This window comes from Arachis hypogaea, chromosome 19 (genome assembly GCF_003086295.3).
Source record: "Arachis hypogaea cultivar Tifrunner chromosome 19, arahy.Tifrunner.gnm2.J5K5, whole genome shotgun sequence".
Lineage (NCBI taxonomy): Eukaryota > Viridiplantae > Streptophyta > Magnoliopsida > Fabales > Fabaceae > Arachis > Arachis hypogaea.
Genome location: NC_092054.1, coordinates 16,637,914 through 16,659,709, shown reverse-complemented (window position 1 = coordinate 16,659,709; position 21,796 = coordinate 16,637,914). Strand labels below are relative to the sequence as shown.

The 21,796-nt window shown below is 33.4% G+C and overlaps 1 long non-coding RNA gene across 3 annotated transcripts; it reads right to left on the bottom strand.

The window, feature by feature from the left end:
- Positions 1-8,684: 8,684 nt before the first annotated feature.
- Positions 8,685-17,215, bottom strand: LOC140182007 (uncharacterized). Of its 3 annotated transcripts, XR_011877774.1 has the most exons (4): positions 11,309-17,215; positions 9,940-10,716; positions 9,774-9,861; positions 8,685-9,286 (listed from the first exon to the last, which is right to left on the bottom strand). It is a non-coding gene; the product is annotated as an uncharacterized lncRNA (long non-coding RNA). The 3 variants fall into 3 exon arrangements; XR_011877773.1 differs by having other exon boundaries at positions 8,685-9,861; XR_011877775.1 differs by having other exon boundaries at positions 8,685-9,861; positions 16,966-17,215.
- Between the last annotated feature and the right edge of the window lie 4,581 nt (positions 17,216-21,796).

Below are 21,796 nucleotides of genomic sequence, written 5' to 3'. Positions count from 1 at the left end.
TCCGAGATGAAATTTAGTTCTTCATTGCAAACATCACCCAAGTCTTCTTTCAACCTTGTTAGAAACCACTTCCATGTCTCAGTATTTTCACTGTCCACCACCGCATAAGATATCACAAAGAAATGATTGTTTCCGTCTTGTGCTATTGCGGATAGGAGCTGTCCACCATAATATCCTTTCAGAAAGCATCCGTCAAGGCCAATCAACCGCCTGCAGCCAACCTTGAACCCAAACATACAAGCCTCAAGCGAGATGTAAAGCCTATCAAATAGTGGCAGACCCTCTGGTTGAGGTATTGTCCACATCATTGCAGTGGAACCTGGGTTGCTCTTTAACAGCTCACTCAAGTAGTCTTGTAGTATACCGTATTGTTCTCCTTCCTTTCCAATTACTTGTTCCCTTGCAGCCTTTAAGCCTCTTGCGACCATCTTGTAATGCAGTTGCACATTATACTCGTCAACCATGTGCACCTTAGCCTCTTTTGGTGTCAAGTCCGGCCGAGTTTCTAACACCTTAACCAACTTGCTTGCAACCCACTTGTAGTCGGCCAAATTAGAAACAAAATCTCTCCCACATGTATGATTATCTACAAAGGTTTTGATCTGATAGCAACAATCTCTAGAATTGTATGAGGTATAGATTAACCATGGACATTCTTCGTCAGCACACATCGCCCTAATTCTTTTTGGTTCATTCCTAATATATCGGCATTCCTTTCTCTCATAAACGAAGTAATCCTTCAAGCACTCCTTGAACTCAGCCATTGTGTCAAATTCCATACCCAATTCAAAGTACACTTCTCCATAGCCATAACCGATTTTGTGCTCCGGCCATTCGTGTTTATTACCTCCTTCATCATCTGATGAAATAGGGGACACAAATGCTTTACTCTCATAAACATACTCCTTCTCTTCTTCAGAATCAACTTCTTCTATAATGGGTTCAACACCCTTAGTGTGACTTGACCCACTTTTATCTTGTCTAGAACCAGGTTGGGCCTTAGAACCACTAAGCCCAGTATGTTGTCCACCTATATTGCCCCCTAAACGAAATCTAACATTACCCTTTCCACTAGGACTAAAGTTGGGCCAAGCATGTTTCTTTCTTTTCCCTGCATACTTCCTTGAATTAGCCCTCTTCTTGTCCGTATTCACATTTCTAGCAGCCTTCTCGTCAGCACCACCATTCTCATTATCACAATCATCTTTCTCATCAGCAGCCTTCTTATTAGTATGTGTCCTTAGTTTCATTCTGTCTTCGTCACTATCAGTGTCACTACTCTCATCATATGCATCTGAAGGAGGATTGTATGCCTCATCCTCTAAACTTCCATCATCTTCATCAGATGAGGATGAGGAGGAAGAATCCTTAACTTGAGTGGCAGCCTGTCCTAAATCCTCATTAGCATAGCAAGGCTCACCAACTGGGTGTTCAAAGTATAAATTAAATTCTAAATAGTTATTCGCCAATAAAATGTTTCTCAAATCATTTGTCTCAGAATCTCCCTTAATCACATGCAGACCAAATTCTAAATTTCGAGCTGTGGGTTCTAACCAATACATTACAGCATAATCAGCATATCCTAAACTCTTTAGTAGTTCTTCTAGATAAAAAAAGTTCACTAAATTTAAGTCTATTGGAGAAAATTTATGTACCTTTCCATCCAAATACTTCAACATCCCATTACTATCCTTCCCAAGTTTCTCACCATGATGAAACACGGGTACTGCAAAATTAGACATCTGCAGCACCAATAAAAGACAAATTCAGCAACAATAACAATAGGTAATAGATAGATATATTTAAAAGTAATGTAGATTATTTAGTAATTTTAATAATTGATATATCAAATTTTAATACATAGATAGACAATTTTTAATGTACATTATTCATTAAACAGGACAATGTGAATTATATTTCAATTTATCTAAAATTTAGCAACAATAACAATAACTAATAGACTACATTAGTCAATTAGTAAATTTACTTTACTAAATTAGTAAATCTGCAGTGTGCAGTAAAAGCCATATCTTAATAAATCATTATTAAACCTTGAGGCTTTGAATCATAATATGGTCAGAAACGTATAATCACTGAATAGTTTTCATGTGCTAATACAAGTATATGCAGTAGCTATGATCCTGGGTTGTTAAATATTGATGATCAATTTAAGGAACTATTAAGTGTTAGCGGTACACAAATTCAGGATCCCAACCCAAAGCACACAATTTTTAGCAGCCTCCAATCACATTAGCTGTAGCCTACACCAGTTGACAACACAAGCAAATCCATTGAAAACTCAGAGGGAGCAGGAGCACTGAACGATTTTTTTTTTTTTTGTAAATACATAAGCTTTTCAGTCAAAATATACAGAGCATATTTGTTGTTATTGAATCCTAAACTATGTTCTAATTCAACCCTTCATGCAAAATTTGAATATAAAAACTCCAAATCATAGGTTTCAAAGCATGTTCAATGGCAGAGAGTGTGAATAAAACCACCTTCAACTTGATCATACACATGCAATGGCAGAGAGAGTGAATAACAAAGCTTACCTCTCAACTATGCAATTCTCCGTCACGACGCCATCAATAGCTCTGTCGGGACCAACGTCTTCCTCTAAGTCAAGCGTCTTCAACAAATTTTAGAAGGGAGAGCATTAGGGTTTTTTGTAATTCTGGAGAGTAGAAGAGGAATTATGTGTCATCACATATAAAATTTGTTTATTTTTAATGGAATTGTTAGGGGCCGAGTTGGATGGCCCATTAATCTGCCCATCCAAGTTAACATTTAACTGATATGTCATTAACTTAACGTGTCATGTAGGCATAGTGAATCAGTTTTAGAGACAAATTATTAACGAAAGGACTAACTTGTTTAACGGAATTAAAAAATAGGGTCAGATAAAAATTTCTTTTTTTTTAGAGGTTTCGTTGTCTTTTTATGTTATTGTCAGGGACGTTTTAATATTTTTCTCCAATATAAATTACTATGTATCTGATGTAATAATATATATATATCTTCTGTTTGCACTTGTTATATATAGATATTATCGAAATGGAATTACCCGTGGATGCTTTTTCTGAGCCTAATTGGGATTTACTTTTTCTTTCTTTTTAAAAGAAAAATAGAATTAATCAACTGAAAATACAAATTTTGAATTGATAGAGGTTAGTTACACACACAAATATTTTAAAATAATATTATATATTCAAATATTTTTGTTAGTTAAATTTAATTAAATTAGTTTAATATTAATAAAAATTAATTATAAATTTTATTATTTAATTTAACTAGATTTTATTTATAAAAAAATTTAAACGTGTAGTATTATTCTATTTTTTATGCGTTGTTTAATACAATGTATGTGTGTCTTCAGTTACCATTTACCAATAAGAATGATATTATATTTCGAGAGACATCTTGAGAGTTAAGCTTTTGTTTCGTATGAACGGAATCCTATATAAGTGTGTGTGTATATATATATATATATCGTCTTTTTCCACTCGTAACATGATTACCTACATTTCCGGTAAAGTCAAGCACCTTTAATTTGTCTCTATTCTTAATAAAATTAGTTTTTGTGTGAGTAAACACTCATTTCAGTCTATGTTTATTTACACTAAAAACGATATCAGTCTTAACAAAAAAAAAAAAAAAAAAAAAGGATAACGATCCCTCATTTATTATTTTGATTTTTGAGACAACATAACTTTTGTCATAACGTTAAAAAGTATATCAAATACTAACAAAAATTAATTCAACGACGATTTTGTGGAACTTTTGTTTTAACCCCACAAACTATTCAGTTTGAAAAATCAAAAATGTATTACGCTTTCGTTATAAAATAGATCTAAATATCTCTACAATAACAACCACTATCCGTTTAATACTTATTTAGTTGTGCTAGATTTGACCAAAAGAACTGTTTTAGTCAACGGAAAAAAAAATCAGAAAGCCATTAGATTGCCAAAGCAGTCCAATTTTATTAGATACAGTCTCATGGGGCTGCATGCATGTTATCATTCTCTCTCTCATTTTGTTGCATTCTCGGCTTTGCATAAAAAGATAGTAAACAATATTGTGGATATGAGGGGAGAAAATATTGGTTGAAATTTTATAAGGTACTAAAATGGATTAAATTTATTGGATTAATTTATTTATCTGTTTAAATAAATAAGTTTAATTTAATTAATTTAAAAAAATAACGAATTAAACGGATTAGTATGTAAACTAAACAAGTAGTTCGTTTTATTTTTTTATATATTTTTTTATAAAAAATAATATTTTTTGTCAATATTTTTTTATTCAATTTGAAAATCTGACCTATTAACGAAAAAAATACTGTTTAAAATTTTTTATTTAAAAATAATATTTTTGTCAAAATATTTAAAAAAATAAAATAAAAAAGTAAACAGGCCATTTTATTTAATCTAACATATTGTTGATAAATAATTCGAATTTAAAAATTATGGTCCATAAATAAAATTAATTTAAATGAACCAATTTATTTAACTTATAAATTTAAATAAAATAGACCTAAATAAATCAGACTGGTCCATTTGACAGGCTTAGAATTTTGAAATGTATGCATTGATATTTTTTAAAGCTATCGATTGAAAACAATCGGCACAATCCAATTTTGTATCCCGTCAACAAATTAAAGGTAAAGTTTTTCTATTATTCCTTGAGCAAGCTACTAGTGAAAAAGCATATGATAGTATATATAGGTGGACCCAATGATATGTATATATAGATGATGATTAACTCCAAAAATATCACTATGGTACGTAATTGACTTTCATTTCTATTAGCCTGTATTTAGAAGAGAAATTAAGAGTGAGAGGCAGAATTTAAAAAATAAAAATTAAGAAATAAAAATTAAATTAAATTAAATTTTTATATTATATTTAATATAAAATATACAAAAATATTATATTTTAATATTATATTTGATTTAAAATAAATATATATAAACGTTAAAAAATAAATTTAAAAATTAAAAATTAAATAAAAATATTTTTTTTAAAATATTATTAAAATTTCAATTTTTATTTTTAAAAATTTTAATTTTATATGTATTTTTATTTTTTAAAAATATTAAAAAGATTAAAATTATTTCATAATTAAAACTTTAGTTCTAATCTTTGATCAATAAACACAATATTCATTCTCAATTCTATTTGCAGAAAACAAACATAGCTTTATGGTACTATTGTGGTGATATATTTGTACTCATTATTAAATTCATTTTGAGAAATGAACTTTTATAAAAAAAATCATTAATTAATGTTGCTATTGTTATAATGTACACGATCTTTTTTAGTAAGTCGTATATGTATTTTAGGAAATTTACGTATATAAAGAAATAAACATTTATTATAAGAATACATAAATATTTGCTTATAAAAATATTTTAATTTTATTTATTTTTAATAATCTATTTAAAAAATATATTTTTCTAGATAATAAATATTTATTTTTTGTATATAACACTTAAGTACTATTTATTTTCTATAAGATTTATTTTTCTATATTATGACTCTTTTTATATAAAATATATTTACTAACAAAATAAATATAAAATATATATAAAAGAAGGTGTATAGCAAAACTCTCTCTTTAACTTAGCATATCATCACTGAATTGGAGAGGATTCTACGATTATTTTTTATTTTTTATTTTTTACATTTGTTCCCTTTCATTTACGGATTAAAATATCACGCTTAGTGTGTCTCTTAATATAACTCCAACTGAACAAACAACATTTAGAAATGAATTTTTATTTTATCGCTAAATTTGTAATAAGGGGAAGAAAAGTTGAGGTCGAGATATGATGCTTGGCATGGGCCGCATGCTGCATAATTAAGGTAGACCCCTATGGGGCAGCATTTTTCCAATTCCTGCTGGAATACAGTAACAATGTCTCTCTTTGATAATCCCACACAGGGAGCAGATAATTTTGCAAATCTAGCAAAGACCATTCAATGTTTTTGTTTACTCGCTGTTTCTTAATTTCACAACAATAATGGCACACTAGCAGTGATAAAGCTAAGATTTATACCATATCTCACAAATTAAAGACTTAAGTTTGATTTTTATTTATTGTGTGCGAGAGTAATAAAAATAAAAATAAATACTTAGTGAATAAGTTATTTTTTGGGTAATTCACTTTCATAAACAAAAGTCACTCTAATATTACTTGAATCCCACAAATCTAAAAATATTACGTGGTTGTCTCATTGCATATTTTTATGTAAATCGAATTTATCAAATTCGAATTAAGGTTGTTAGTAATAAATCGAATCTACTATATTCAAATTACTTGAAGTTGTGATACAAAAGTAAATCGAATTCAAAGAATTCGAATTAGGTCATCCTCTATTAGATCAATCTATAAGTTTCGATTTATATGGACTATACTAAATCGAATCCATAAAGTTCGATTTAGCCCCCTTAGTAAATCGAATCCATTAAAGTCGATTTACAGTGAGTATTGGGTAATGGTAAATCGAAATCATTAGATTCGATTTACTAGAAAATATTCCATATGTATAATTCGAAACAGATTAATTCGATTTAGTATAGTCCTAACATATATAAATACGAGCTGAATGTGAATTTTTCACCATAATGGGACTCACAATGGCTAGTGATGAGAGTTTTTTAGTTTTGGTGCATTATAGAGGGTCCATTAAGAAGAAAACGTGATTAGGAACAAAATTTACTGATAAGGACCCGCTGAGTGTTTTCCTCAAACCTTTGACGAATTTCACTGAGTTTCAGAATACTATACTCTAGAAATTGGGGCTACATGGCGTGAAATGCGTGGAGAAGTTATTCCACAGAATTTCAATTTTCGTGTTACGCGATGATGTGAAGTACGATTCATTTGTCATAGGCAGTGACGAATATTTACAAGTTCTGTTCCATTGTCAACTTCTCGAGATGAGGACCCCTGAGCTGTTGGCGAAGCTTGTGGATGTGGTCTATAGTTTTGGAAGATCGAATCGAAATCCTCAATCCTCAGCAATGCCAGCCTGTTCTAGTTCTATGCCTGTTGGTGCCTCGTCAGCTGTACCCGTGATTATACCCGAAGCAATTTTAGTTGCATCTCCGTTCGTTGCAGCTAATCTGAATCGCGGTCGTGATGGAGGAATAGGTGACATTGGACCCTTGGGTGAGGTTGCGATTACGACACCTGGTACTCCTATTATGGTCCCGGTTTTCGAAGAAGGTGAAGTGTCGAATGGCGTTGAGGATGCACTGCATGATGATGATGATGATGATGATGATGATGATGTAGAGCCTGCCACGATAGATGATGATATAGCAAGGACTACTCCAGTTGTGGGTGGAGGAGCATATAGTTCAGGAACTCATCAATGCCCCCTCCCCCCCCCCCCCCCGGCGCATTTTTCAACTTTGAACTTGGATGCCATGGCACAGTCGGGGGATCTGGGAGTACCTATTGATTTCGGGTCAATAAAGGATTGAGTATAAAGTGTTGGAATCCGATCATCGTAAGTACTATGGCAAGTGCAAGAAGTTCGGCAACGGGTGCACATGGCTCATTCGGATCAGCCTCCGCCAGTGCAGAGGTATTTGGGAGGTAAAATGGTATAATGGTTTTCATACTTGCCTGGCCACATCGATATCCAGTGATCACAAGATGCTTGATTATCATGTCATATCGGCCTTCATACTGCCCATGATCAGAGCTGATGCTGCTGTCTCGATCAAGGTACTGCAGAATGCAACAGAGGAACATTTTGGGTTTAGACCGACTTATAGGAGGATTTGGATAGTTAAACAGAAGGCTATGGCACAGATTTATGGAGATTAGAAAGAGTCATATAATAATTTGCTGCGATGAGTACTGGGTGTGCAGATCACGATGCCAGGTAGTGTCATGATGTTGAGGACGAACCATGTGCGGGTTGGTTAGCAAGTGGATGACTAATCAGCTTATTTTCATCGGCTTTTGACGGAGGAAAATGTCGGTAAAGATTTTCACAAAAATATCGCGTTGCAAGTATAGTTCTAAACCGACAACTAAACCTCAGTCAATGTTTAAATTGTTTGTCACTTAAAGCAAACCCAATAAAATTAACCGAAGTATTTAAATCTCGGGTTGTCTCTCAAGGAATTGCAGGGAAGTATGTTACTATTGGTTATAGAAAAGTATTTTTAGGGTTTTTGTGATAAGAGACAAGTAATGTAAATAACAAGGAAATAAAATAACAACTAAGAAAAGTCCTAGCAAGGATTGAGAATTGGAATTCCTATCCTCATTATCATCATCAATTGTGATGGTAATTGCCTTTTACTTTCACTTAGTTAACCTCTAACAATGAAGAAAAGTCAAGTGAGAAAAATCAACTTAAGTTCACAAGTCCTAATCAAAGACTAGATTTAGTGAAGTCTAAGCCAACCAGCAAGTCTCAATCTCCATTCAACAAGAGACTTTTGATAACTCAAGAGTCTCTAATTGGTCAATCCAAGTTAAGAACATAAAAATCTAATTTAAAATCCAACCAAACATTTTATCAAACACTTGGAAGGCCTAAAATAAAACTTAGAAAACTAACAAGACATAGCAAAATCTAAAACCAACCAAAGCAAAGAAATAACAATAACAAAGCAATTGAACAATAAGAAACGTGAAACATAAATTGCATTAATGAAAATTGAGAGTAACACATGAACTCATAAACTAAATTAGCAAAGTAAAGGAATCAATGAGAGAAGTAAACAAAACAAAGTACTAGAACAAATGAAAGTAGAAGAAAACTAAATAAAAGCAAGGTAGAAATCTGAATTTGAGAAAAGCTAAACCTAAAAACTCTAAAACTTAGAGAGAGGAGAGAATATCTCTCTCTAAAAAACTACATCTAAAACCTAAAATGTGTGTATAAAAGTGTGAATGATTGAATGACCCCCTTCCAGCTCACTCTGCAGTCTCTAATAAGTATTTTCGGGCCTGAAACTGGGTCCAAAACAGCCCAGAAATCGCCCCCAGCATTTTCTATTTAATGCAGCACGTGACGCTCGTCACGCGTACGTGTCAGCCATGGGTACGCATCGCTGAACAAATTCCTGGTCACGCGTACGCGTCATCCACGCGTACGCGTCGCTTGCCTGATGCACTAGTCACGCGTACGCGTCATCCATGCGTGCGCGTCGCTACCAGATCCTCAAAACTTCAATTTCTTGTGTTCCTTCCATTTTTGCATGCTTCCTTTCCATCCTCTAAGCCATTCCTGTCCTGGAAAACCTGAAATCACTTAACAAACATATCATGGCATCAGATGGTAATAAGAGAAGATTAAAATTAGCGAATTTAATGTCAAAGAAGCATGTTTTCAATCATAGTACAAAATTAGGAAGGAAAATGTAAAACATGCAAATTATATGAATAAGTGTGAGAATAATGGATAAAATCCGATCAATTCAATACAAAATAAACCATAACATCACGGTTTATCAGCTTTTTTGGGCATTTCCACCGTGTATCGAGGCCTCCGTCATTGCAAGCCGTTGGTCAGTGTCGACGAGACCCAACTGTACGGCAAACTACTTGTCGTGATTGCTCAGGACAAAAACTCCAATATTATTTCTATTGAATTTGCACTTGTAGAGGGTGAGAATGCAGAATCATGGTCATTCTTTTTATCTCACCTTTGGCAGCATGTAACGCCTCAGTAATCATAAACAGTAAACAGTGCAAACACAACATTAGCGATCAACAAATTGAAACCATGAATACTCACATTCCCGGACTGAAGTAAATCTATCCTAAGCCTCCACTGCATGACTTGAGGCCCCTTGTCGCTCAACGTCGGCTGATAACCTGACCATCTGAAAACCAAAACATTTTATCAAGAAAGTAAATTGATAACTTATTAAAAACATGGTGCATAACCCAAAAGCAAGTACCTCGACGCCAATAGCTAATGAAATATATCAAATCCATCCAGCCGGAAAACAGAGAACCTCCAAAAGATCCACGATTGCAGGAGCTGTAATGGACCGGCTAACTTGACGATATTCCTATTGGCCACATGATATATCCACTTGTATAACCATGACAGAGCAGCAGACCCCTAACTATACCGACCCATGTCCTCTAGCCTGGCGACGTAGGGTAGCCAACGAATGTGAAGACGTGTACCAAACTTATTCCCGAATAGCTGCGTCGATAAGAGCATCATGATATACGCCTAGGCATACCTCCTAACCGTCTCATCGTCTCTACCCTACGGAAGCTCACTAAATGTCTCCTGCATCCAAGTGCACTTCACCGTGAACTTATCGATGTAGTTCGTAGGAGGAAAAACACCCAACAGCTCCTCGAACCATGCCCACGCTGGGCGGCCACCATCAATATGTCGCTCAAAGTCCGTGAGGTATCCGCTAACATACTAACCGTCGATCAGGAGCCCTAACTGGTACACTGCATCTTCCAACGTGATCGTGCACTCCTCAACTGACATGTAAAAAGTATGCGTCTCTGGACGCCATCTCTCCATGGATCGGACACGCTCACTAATGGCTCATCCAATCTAAACTAAGTCTCATTCAGCCTTGCAAGATGGTATAAATCAGTCATCTACAAGTACGGCACGATCCTGTCATCTAATGGTATACCTGTTGCCTTCTCATGTTGGTGATATATCGATAGATTGGACAACGATAGAAAACTGTTTATCACAACTGTAACAAAACAATGTTCGATTAATAAAATTCTAAAAATGCTAAACACTGCACGCCCTAATTTTAAAAAAATCATTTACAATAACCATAAACAAAATTGTTCATAGAAACCAATACAAAACGCTAAATAATGCATGACCCAATTCAATTAAAAAGAAACTTAACCCAAATATATAATCTCACACGTTCAAACAAAGGTAGAAAATGCTAAAACTAATGGGTTTAAGTAGGTGACTACTCTAAAAAAATTTATCTTTATTGTATAAAAAAATCTCGCAATACTCAATCAGCATCATGCCTGCCACAATTATGTCATATTAAACCCTAATCCTAAACTAAATCTCGCCGAATATAAAACTAATAACTTAACAAATCTAACATAGCCTACAATCCTAACTAACATTTTTAGATACCATTTCAAGTTGTCAAAATCTAACCAACTAATACCTTACTACTTTTAACCAGTGATTATATTAAAAAAAATTAATTTTTTAATTACTAACTAAGGACTATAAACAACTACTACAAGAACCATGTTAACATTACTATGATGAATAATTTATGTTCAAAACAAAAATTTTTGTTCACTAACCTCTTCATGGACGGCACCAGCAATATGCGCGACTCCATTTAACTGATAGAGATGATTCGGATCTCCTCCATTCGTTCATATTTGAATTTTCTGGGGTTTCTTTCCAAGATTTTGGATTCGGGTTGTGTGTGGTGGCCGCTATGATGCACGGACACTAACACGGATACGACACATCACGGGACACGCATACATATAAAATCTTATAAGACATGGGGACACGCATACATATAAAATATAAAGTATTTTTTAGATAAATCGTAATGATATTTTGATATTTTATTGATATTAAAATATAAATTAATGTTTTAATTATTTTTAATGTCTTATTTTAATTATATCAAGTATTTAAAATATTTTTTGTTTTAATAAATAATAATATATACTATATCTAAATTTATTTCAAGAATATATGTTAAGAATAAGACTGAACATGTTGACACGTTATGGTATTTAAATGTGTCCAAGCGTACGTCCAGAAAAGAATTTTTTACTTTTTATTAAGACACGGTTGGATACAGCAGACACACGTGTCGGTCGAGTGTCGGTGAGTGTTGTATCTGAAATATGTCTGACACGCAGACACGACAACTCAGCGAAGTGTCCTTGCTTCATACCACGCTCGGTGGCTGGAAAGGGTGGTGTTTAATTCGAATTCTATATTTATAGGTACAATAACACTAAATTAACCCCATTTGATTCGATTTAGTATAGACAAGCAATGGTAGTAAATCGAAGCTATTAAGTTCGATTTAGCAATGCCACTGATTCGAAACTACTTGTTTCGATTTAGTACCAGCGAAATTCAAATCTATACAAACCCATTGTAAAATCAGCCTCAATCAATTTGATTTAGTAAGGAGGAAGCTAAATTGTGTCTACTTTATTTGATTTAGTAGTAGATTTTTAATTCAAGTAATTTGAATCCAATAGATTCAATTTACTATTAAGAACCATAATTCGAATTTGATGAATTCGATTTATATAGAAATATTCAACGAGACATTCATGTAACGTTTTTACATTTGGAAATTTAAGTAATATTGGGGTTAGTTTGGTTTAGGAAGATAAATTACCCTTATTTTTTAATTAAATTTAATTAAATATTTTTTATATTTGTTTAACTAAAACTTTTATGATTAATTTTTAGATTATTAAATTAATTAAATTTAATTAATAAAATAATTTAATCATCTAATATATAATGTTAAGAAGATTATAAAAATCAATCTAAAAAATTTAAAATTATTTTATTTAATATTTATTAATTATTTTTAAAATAATTATATAATTTTAAATATAATAAATATATAATTATAAATATTATATATATAAAATTATAAATATGATATTATATAAAATAATTTAGTATTATCCAGGTCACTCTAAAAACCCAAATTTGACTTTAAAAACATTCTCCCGTTTCTCCCACCACTCTCTAAAACCCCTCGTTACGAGCATTTGCTCTCTTCCTCTCCATCTCTGGTCTCTATTTCTTCTACTCTTCTCTCTCCGCCTCTTGATGTTAGTGACACCCCATCCTCCCTTTCTCTTTTTCTCATGTAGCCTCTATTCACGAATTGGCAATGCTGCCTCATAGCTCTCTCACATGACAGTTTTATGAAAGGTTGATGGCGGTGATATCTTCTTTTAGTGTAATTGTCATGGAAGTTCGTCTTTGCTACTAGTTTTAATTGGTAGTATTGCCATCCAGCTGCTTGTTGGTACGTGATAGAGGGCGAAAGTGTGAGGTTGGAGAGAGAAAAACAGAAAGAATAGCTTGTGTATGTGTGAGTACAATGAAATTATAAATTGATTATTCGTCATCTTTTAAATTAGTTGCTATATTTAGTTCGTACTATATATGATGATACAAAAGAAGTAACTAACCAATTTAACTTTTTTTTAAAGGAATTTAACTTATTCTAGTGTAACTAATTTTTATTATTTGGTGATGAAAATATTAGACCCATAGTTGCAGCAGTAAAAAAATATTATTATTCTTTTAATAGTTATATTATTTTTTAAAAAACACAGATAAAAAATGGCAATTGTTCATTTAAAAATAAAAATAATTAAAAAGATGAAGACTCCTTTTTAATTTTAACCTTCCATACTTGAAGTGGGGAAGCCAGAAGCACCTGAGGTGCATAAACTCCACCCTGGAGAAGTAGATGACTAACTTGTACCTACTATTACAAAGGAAAAGATGCCGTCAATGGAAGCTCTGTAAGGCAAAGGATGCAGAGGTTTCACCAGTGCGATTTGGTGCAGCGTGGTACCCCCGAGAGTGGAGCTATTTGGGTGGTTTGTGCTAGTGGATAGAGTTAATACCAAGGAGCGGTTGAGCAGATTGGGTGTTATTCCTATTATTGACAATGTTTGTGTCCTGTGTAAAAAGGAGATGGAGACTGTACAGCACTTATTTCTCCTATGTGAGGTTACATGGCAGGTGTGGTGCATGTTAGAGAATCATTAGCATCAATTTACATCAATTAGTATCGTCTATATTTATATAGTATATCTGTATATTAATTATAGGATTCTATGCCTTTATTACTCTGATTCATTTAGCACCTATAAATACCTCTTGTATATTGTACCTTTTCACACAATTGAATAATACACTTTTCAGATTACTCTGTCAGTCTCTTGTTTCTAACATGGTATCAGAGCCATGGTATCCTCCTTGAAGAGGATAGGTTGTTTTCCTTGAGGTGAAATCACCGTAGTTTTTTGCATTTTTTTTTCTATGTCATTCATCTTTCTATTTTGTCACTCCTTTGAAACTTTTTCACCTCATCGACTAGCCTATTTTCTCTGTCCTCTATTTTTTTCGAGTTGAATGATCAAACACCATTGTCATCCGCTGCTTACCTATTCTCATGAAGAAATCATATAGTTTTCGCTCTCTTTCGGCAGTTCCGTCTGCGTTCTCTCGTGGCAGTTCCGTCTGTGTTCTCCTGTGGCAGTTCTGTCTGCGTTCTCCCGTGGCAGTTTTGTCTGCGTTTTCCCGTGGCAGTTCCGTCTGCGTTCTCCCGTGGCAGTTCCGTCTGCGTGTTTCCTTGTGGCAGTTCCGTATGCGTTTCTTTCTGGCAGTTCCATCTGCGCTTCCTTCAGATAGCGGCAGTTCCGTCTGCGCTTCCTTCAGACAAGCGGCAGTTCCGTCTGCGCTTCCTTCAGACAAGTAGCAGTTCCGTCTGTGCTTCTTTCATATAGCGGTAGTTCCGTCTGCGCTTCCTTCAGACTAACGGCAGTTCCATCTGCGCTTCTTTCTGGCAGTTCCGTCTGCACCCGTTTTATCAATTTATGCAGTTTTTTTTTTCTATTTATTTCATTGTTTTAAATATGTTTCAAACTCAAGTTATCACTTGAGTTTGAGGGGGGATGTTAGAGAATCATTAGCATCAATTTACATCAATTAGTATCGTCTATATTTATATAGTATATCTGTATATTAATTATAGGATTCTATGCCTTTATTACTCTGATTCATTTAGCACCTATAAATACCTCTTGTATATTGTACCTTTTCACACAATTGAATAATACACTTTTCAGATTACTCTGTCAGTCTCTTGTTTCTAACAGTGCACATGGTTGAGGTATTTTCGTACAGATTAGGTTGTTCCTGGTACCATAAAAGGGCTGTTTGAAAGTTGGACAAGATTTCACACTGGAAAACAAGAGCAAAGGAAGTGGCTGACGGGGTTCTTTGCAGTGATCTGGAACATCTGGAGGGAACGGAACGATAGAATTTTCAACAATAAAGAAGCAGGTGTTGAGGAAATACAAAGCAGGACAGCTGTGAGCTACCAAGAATGGACGTCCAGTGATCCTAGTGGGTGTTGAGGGCAGATACATGGGAGTCAAGGAAATAGCTATCTCTCCTGTAGGCAGTTTTCTTTGTGTTTAGCTTTCTTTTATTTGTTGCTACTTATGCTCCACTTTATTGTGTTGAGCTTTCTTTGTTTCAAAAAAAAAAAGGCAAAGGATGCAGCCCAAATTAGAGCGTTAGTTTTTTTTCCTTGAAATGGATATTGGATTGAGTTGGTTAAAGAAAAAAAAAGTATCCGTTGGAAAAGTAACCCATCAAGTAATAAAAATCATTCTTTTTATAAATTTAGACAGAAAAAAGAATTTACTGAAATTTTATGACTGTAATCTATCGACTTTGGATAGCATAAGATATCTCATAAGAAACATATTTTTTTTGAACATGCAAAGAAATAAAGTAAACACTATCCTATATTCGAGCGGATAATTTATTGAAGACCAACACACAAAACTCAGACCAAATAATATGATAGAGTTACTATTGGCACTATATCTAACTATCTAATTCGCAGCTCTATTTGCTTCTCAGGACACTTAATCAATTCAACGTGAACAAGTCAAGAACGAGATGAAAGCTCCTGAATCACTAAATGTCTAAATTTGTTACTTCAGATGAATTTCCACTTTGTAAGATCATGCATGATGGGTAGAATGTTAAGATAATCCGTTTCACATATAATTGAGGAATGCTAGAGGGCCAGCAACTTTTGTGATTTGTAGCCATCAAATAGCCATCAATGATGGTTTTAATGGTGTGAGATTGGTGTGAGATTTCATCCAATGACTCACTTTTCTTTGCTGGTTATATGCTGGCCAGAATTTAACAAAGTTGCTGGCCCCCTAGACGTTTTCCATATAATATATATCCTTCAAATCGCAATCCCAAGTTAAAACCAATCATCTCCAAGTAGCAAATAACTCACATCTAATGATAGATCAAGGAAAATTCTTCCAGAGCAGCACGAGATTCAACCTCTCTTAGAATCTCTAATAATACACTTGAACTCCGTTATATTTGAATCCAGATACAAGCTTGCATCACAATTAACTTTAAAACTATTGCTTATTGATGGTTTTCAGCATAGGTGATTTTGAAAAGCCTTAAAGCATAGTTTCGATTCCTGTAACTCTAAAAGCTCTTGGCGATAATTCTGGTCAAAACAATAATCTTGTGATTACTTTTAATATTTTATTCTTTCTTCCGTATTTTATTTTTAAAATAATGTAGTAAGTTGGTATATTTATCTTTTTGTTTTTAATTCTGTCCTTACTATTAGCTGCTATCATTCAATTAAAAATTAATAATTTATTTTAAATTAGCATATTCTAAGTAACAATAAAAGAGGAAAAATAGTGTTATATAACGTTATTACTGTATGGACTTTTTAAAAAAGTAATATGCAAATCTCTAAGTGTTGATACATTCTAAGAAATGGAAATTATATATATGAACTCAAATCAATATCATATTTCATGTTTTTCTTACTTGTTTAACTCATGGTTTTTTCTTAATTCTTCGCTCAATAATCATTTTAGCCTTTTTCTATTACTGAAAGAGATAAACTTAAAAAATAAAATAACTCTATAAAAATTAAGACATTAGTGCGTAGTGTTAACTAACTTAAAAAAGAAAGTAGGTGGGGCTATAGGCCTATATACCCGGACCGTTTTAGGTCCCATTCAGCAAAATAATTGGTCTATAGTCCTGAAGTCTATCAGCACGCAAGAGGACCGAAGCCTCTTTCTTTTTTTCGCTAGCATATTCGGTCTTAATGAAAAAGAGAAAAGAGGAGGAAAGTAAAAAGGCAATCAGACTGACTTACAGGCCAACTGCTTCAAAGCCTAGCTGTGGCGTCTCTTACCAGTTTGTTGTAGTTGAGGGTCTTTAGGCACTTTACTGTCAGGAGAAGATTGATGCAGGGTTGGTGGCCCTTGCCTTTCTTACTAGAAAAGAATCACATCTTAAGACATTCTTTTTTAGTTAAAGAGAATAAAGAATATTTTTGTTCAAGCATAAAGTGGGAAAAGAAAAAGCTTTTAAGAGAAAGAATATTGCTCATGAACTAATATCTCTTTTCTTGACTTCAATTTTAAGGTGAATTCTCTTAGGTAGAAAAGGTTGTTGTTTCTACACGTGTAAAAAATTGTTGACAATGTGAGATGAGGATAAGTGTCCATTAAAAAATAAATTCTGCACTATATTACAGGTTGGACACAAAGCATGTTCGATGAAGTTTCTGTTGCGGTGATAGTTAATGATAGTATGATTAATTAAGGTTTTTTTTGTAAGAGACTTCAATGTGGGTTTGGAAAAAAATTTATGTTTGTAGTGAGTTTATTGTTTAATGTTGACATTATTTTGAGGCATAAACTATTCACTCTAAATGAATTTCAATGAAAATGTCTAACATGGGTTTATCTTATGTCCAAAAAAATATTATGTATATTGTTATGATAATCATATTTGTAGTTAATTAATAATTTATATTTGTATTTAATTAATCATTTATATTATTAATAATTATATTTGTAGTTAATTAATAATTTATATTTGTAGTTAATTAATAATTTTTATTATGTATATCTTTCTTCCTTTCATAATGAATATTATATTTGTAGTTAATTAATAATTTATATTAATTATTTAAATTATAATTAATTATATTAAATTGTTATTAAATATTATGTATATTGTTATGCTAAATTATAATTAGTTAAATTTGTTTAGGTAAAAAAATAAATTTAATTTTTACACATTTAAAAATAACTTTTGGTTAGGTTATTTATTTTTATCTATAAAATTTAAAAATGCTAACCACATTATAAAATTAGTCGTTACAAATTTAAAAATGCTAATTATTTTATAACTTTTTTAATATTAATATTTTTTAATAGTAAATTATTTTGAATTCTTATATTTGAATAATATTATTGTAAAAGAAATAGTAACTAAAATAATCTTAATTATTTTAAGTACTTAATGTAGTGGGATCATCGCAGGGATTAAAGTTAGTTCCTCCTAATGGAGAAGAGAGATGCTTTGAGTTCCTATTTATTGTTCATGATGCAAAAACTAATGTGGAGTTACTTTTTATAACAGGTGGACCATAAATAGGGACTGAGATGAGTTCCGTACTGGAGATGGTCTCTCTCTCTCTCTCTCTCTCTCTCTCTCTCTCTCTCTCTCTCTCTCTCTCTCTCTCTCTCTCTCTCTCTCTCTCTCTCTCTCTCTCTCTCTCTCTCTCTCTCTCTCTCTCTCTCTCTATATATATATATATATATATATATATATATATATATATATATATATATATATATATATATATATATATATATATATATATATATATATATAACTCCCTCTTGTTGCTGCTGGCTTTCTATGTTATATCTCCATAGTCTTTCTGACTCCCCCTGTCTCCCATCTCTGCTCCTGTCTCTCTCGCTTCCCCCGTATCGCTCTATCTATCGCTCTATCTCCCAACACAGGCTGTTTGGTTATCTAACGCCATTATTGAGAAAGTTGCTAGAAGGAACATAACGAGAGCATCATGCCGAGAAAAAAAAATAAAAATTTTGAATCAAACTAAGTCACAGTATGAAGTGGCTAGAAGGAACGTAATGAGAGACAATAATTACTCAACAATTAAATTTAACGGGTATATTCTCAGGTCATTTTTCAATACCCAAGACGTTGATTTACAATCATTTCATTGAGACATTCCACTTTTTAGTATCTAAATAAAAAAACATAACAAATGGGAGGGTTGCCAATATAGTTAACCATGTTATACAAATGATAATTAGATCATTCTTATATTCTACAGTCTATATGCATGCATGTTGGATTAACTAATTTACTCATGCTCACAACATTCTAGTGTTAATAGGATGACGATGCGGTTGGGATGGAAGTCATACGACCTATAATTTGTTAGCACAAAAAATTTATGCCTCTTGTTGCTATGTTTCATCAACCACAGTGACATTTTCGGTCCTCAATCCAATAACATCTCACCCATAGAGTTAATGAGCCTCAAGGCCGTTGATTCTCAGTCCACCCTACGTAAAAAACACACTCCTACGGCATATCAAGAAGGAACTATTCAACCTAATTGAAATAAAAAATAGTACAACATAACACTAATTCACAACAGTAAACAGTTAATTCCCCTATCGTTCAAGTACAGATACATACAAAGTGTCATCTTAAAACATCTGACTTCCCCTTACACATACGGTATTCATGCAAAGTGACTATATACTATTCCTAGACAACACATTTTTAAAAATATACTCGACAAAATGCTAGCTGAGGTTGTGGAGCAGTTCCATGACCTGCACAGAGACAAAACTAAACTAATCCAATTTTTGCACCGCACCTTAATTAATGATTGACAAAACATGCCGAACACACGATAGTACAGTTTGGAAGTCGTGATTACCTCCCTAGTTATGTCGGCAGGGTCCAGTAGATGTTCTGACCTCACATTCCCGGTTTGCGTCGTTCCTATCACATCTTTGCCAAGACCAAGCGGGCGATACGGAAATACAAAAAAATTGGGATAAGACATTTTAGCAAAATAAGAAATACAAAAAAAATGCTTGACAAATACATATTATTTTTTTTCTGGGAGTGTCAGATGTCATTTTTTTTCCCTTTTTCCTTTAAAAGAAATCATTTTACCATTTGGTTGTGAAAAGAATTAACATCTTTCTTACACTGACTACAGTTGTCTTGAATGCGATTGTAGAACTACTTTTTCAACATGCTTTTAGGATACACAAGCTGCTGCCCATGCTCAGGTGGAAGCAGTCAAAGAAACGAAAATAGAGGTAGACAAGAAAATAGAAGCTAACCTGAAAGCAATTACAGAAATTAAGGTTGCAACATATATGGCTCTGAGGAATGCAGATATGACAGATTCTGTGATAGAAGCAGTTAAGGATGACCCAAAAAGTGGCGTGAAGAACAAAACAGCAATATGGGCTACACAGAAAATTAACCAACCTCGTCAATCTCCTTGCATACAAGGCAATAGAAAGTCAAAGATCAGATATATAGATAGTGTTCAATCTATAACAAAAAATAAGCAAAAGGGAACCATATTGGTTGTAGCAATTAAAATTTTGCCCTTTCTCTTTCGGATTCGGGAGTTCTTAATCAACTACATGTCCAGCACGATCATCTTACGGATGAACAACTTCTATAAAAATATTTTGCAATCGCAGATAAACTCATTCTCAAAATCTGTTTCAAAGTATTTAGCAGGGAGACTATACATGTAATCAAACTACTTTGGCATATTAACATTGCAAATTAGCAATTAATAACACCATTACTTGCTAAAATTGTGCGAACTGTTTAAATTAAGTTACCATTGAAAATCGAAATGGAATGCTGTTTAAACTAAATTCTGTTATTACAATTGCAAACTTTAGGCACAAATTTGTTGGGATTAGAAATTATGAACACGGTCCTACAAAGGTAGAATCAAAACTCTAACATTTTCTTAGGAAGCACATCACATCTTCACCCAAACATGAGCATACCCACATTTCAGAGACGAAAAAAACTTATGGCATAATAGTTTCATCTGGACTTTGAGCAATGAAAATATACAATGCATACCTCCACCGGCAGATCGCGATCGATGGCAGTCTCGCCCAGCTTCGGTGCTCCATTTTTTGTGCATCAACACTGTCCCACCCGCAGCACAGCGTACTCTCTAGTGAAGCCAACCAATCTCTGCCAACACACGTGGAGCCACCACCCAGGGAAACTCAGTCTCGCTCCGGCACCGTCAAAGGAGGAGCAAGTTCTTCTCTCTATCTAGGGTTTTTATTTTCCCTCTGTTAAGTAGTTCATCCCCTGGGTTACCCTCTTTCTATTTCCAGCGAAGCAACCTGAAGCCACTACCAAAGCCATTTTTTCTACTCCATTTACAAATACGTTACAAAAAAAAATCCACTTCAAATAGGTCCATTATTAGCTATCATAACGGATCCCGTAATACAACTTAATTAATATACTTCATCCCGTAATCTTCTAAACTCACCTGTCTCAACATTCACGGATTCACACTCTTCTCTGCAAACTGCTACCAGCTTTTTCAGAATCGGTCTCATGAAGTGGACAAGTGTCACTGAATTATCCTGTCACCACATTTCTATACGTGTAGAACATAACTTTCTTTCTACACCAAAGAATCCACCCAATTTTAAAAGCTACAAGTTATATAGATGAATGCCAATTTCTAAAGTTGAATCAAGGAGATCTAAAATTCTGACTCTTTTGTGTGCCAAATGCCATAATCTTTGCATATTGTCCATTTGTTTTCATTATGATTTTGCTAAATGCGCTACTATGATGCTGTCGTTATCCTTTATTCTTATCATAATCATTTGTATTAGGATGATGTTATTATTTCCTTTCTTCGTCTTCGCCGCTTCAAGTAGCACCACCCAACGCAGTGACGGAACTTAGTTAAGGCAATGGAGCCATGACTCCCCAAATTTTCTATAAAAAAAATTAGTAGTACTTCTTTAAAAAATAAAGAGTAACTCAATTGGTTCAAATACCTCTTTAAATTTTTTGTCTCCCAAAATTTTATTTTAAGCTCCGCTACTGACCCAACGTTACTCCTAGTGAGG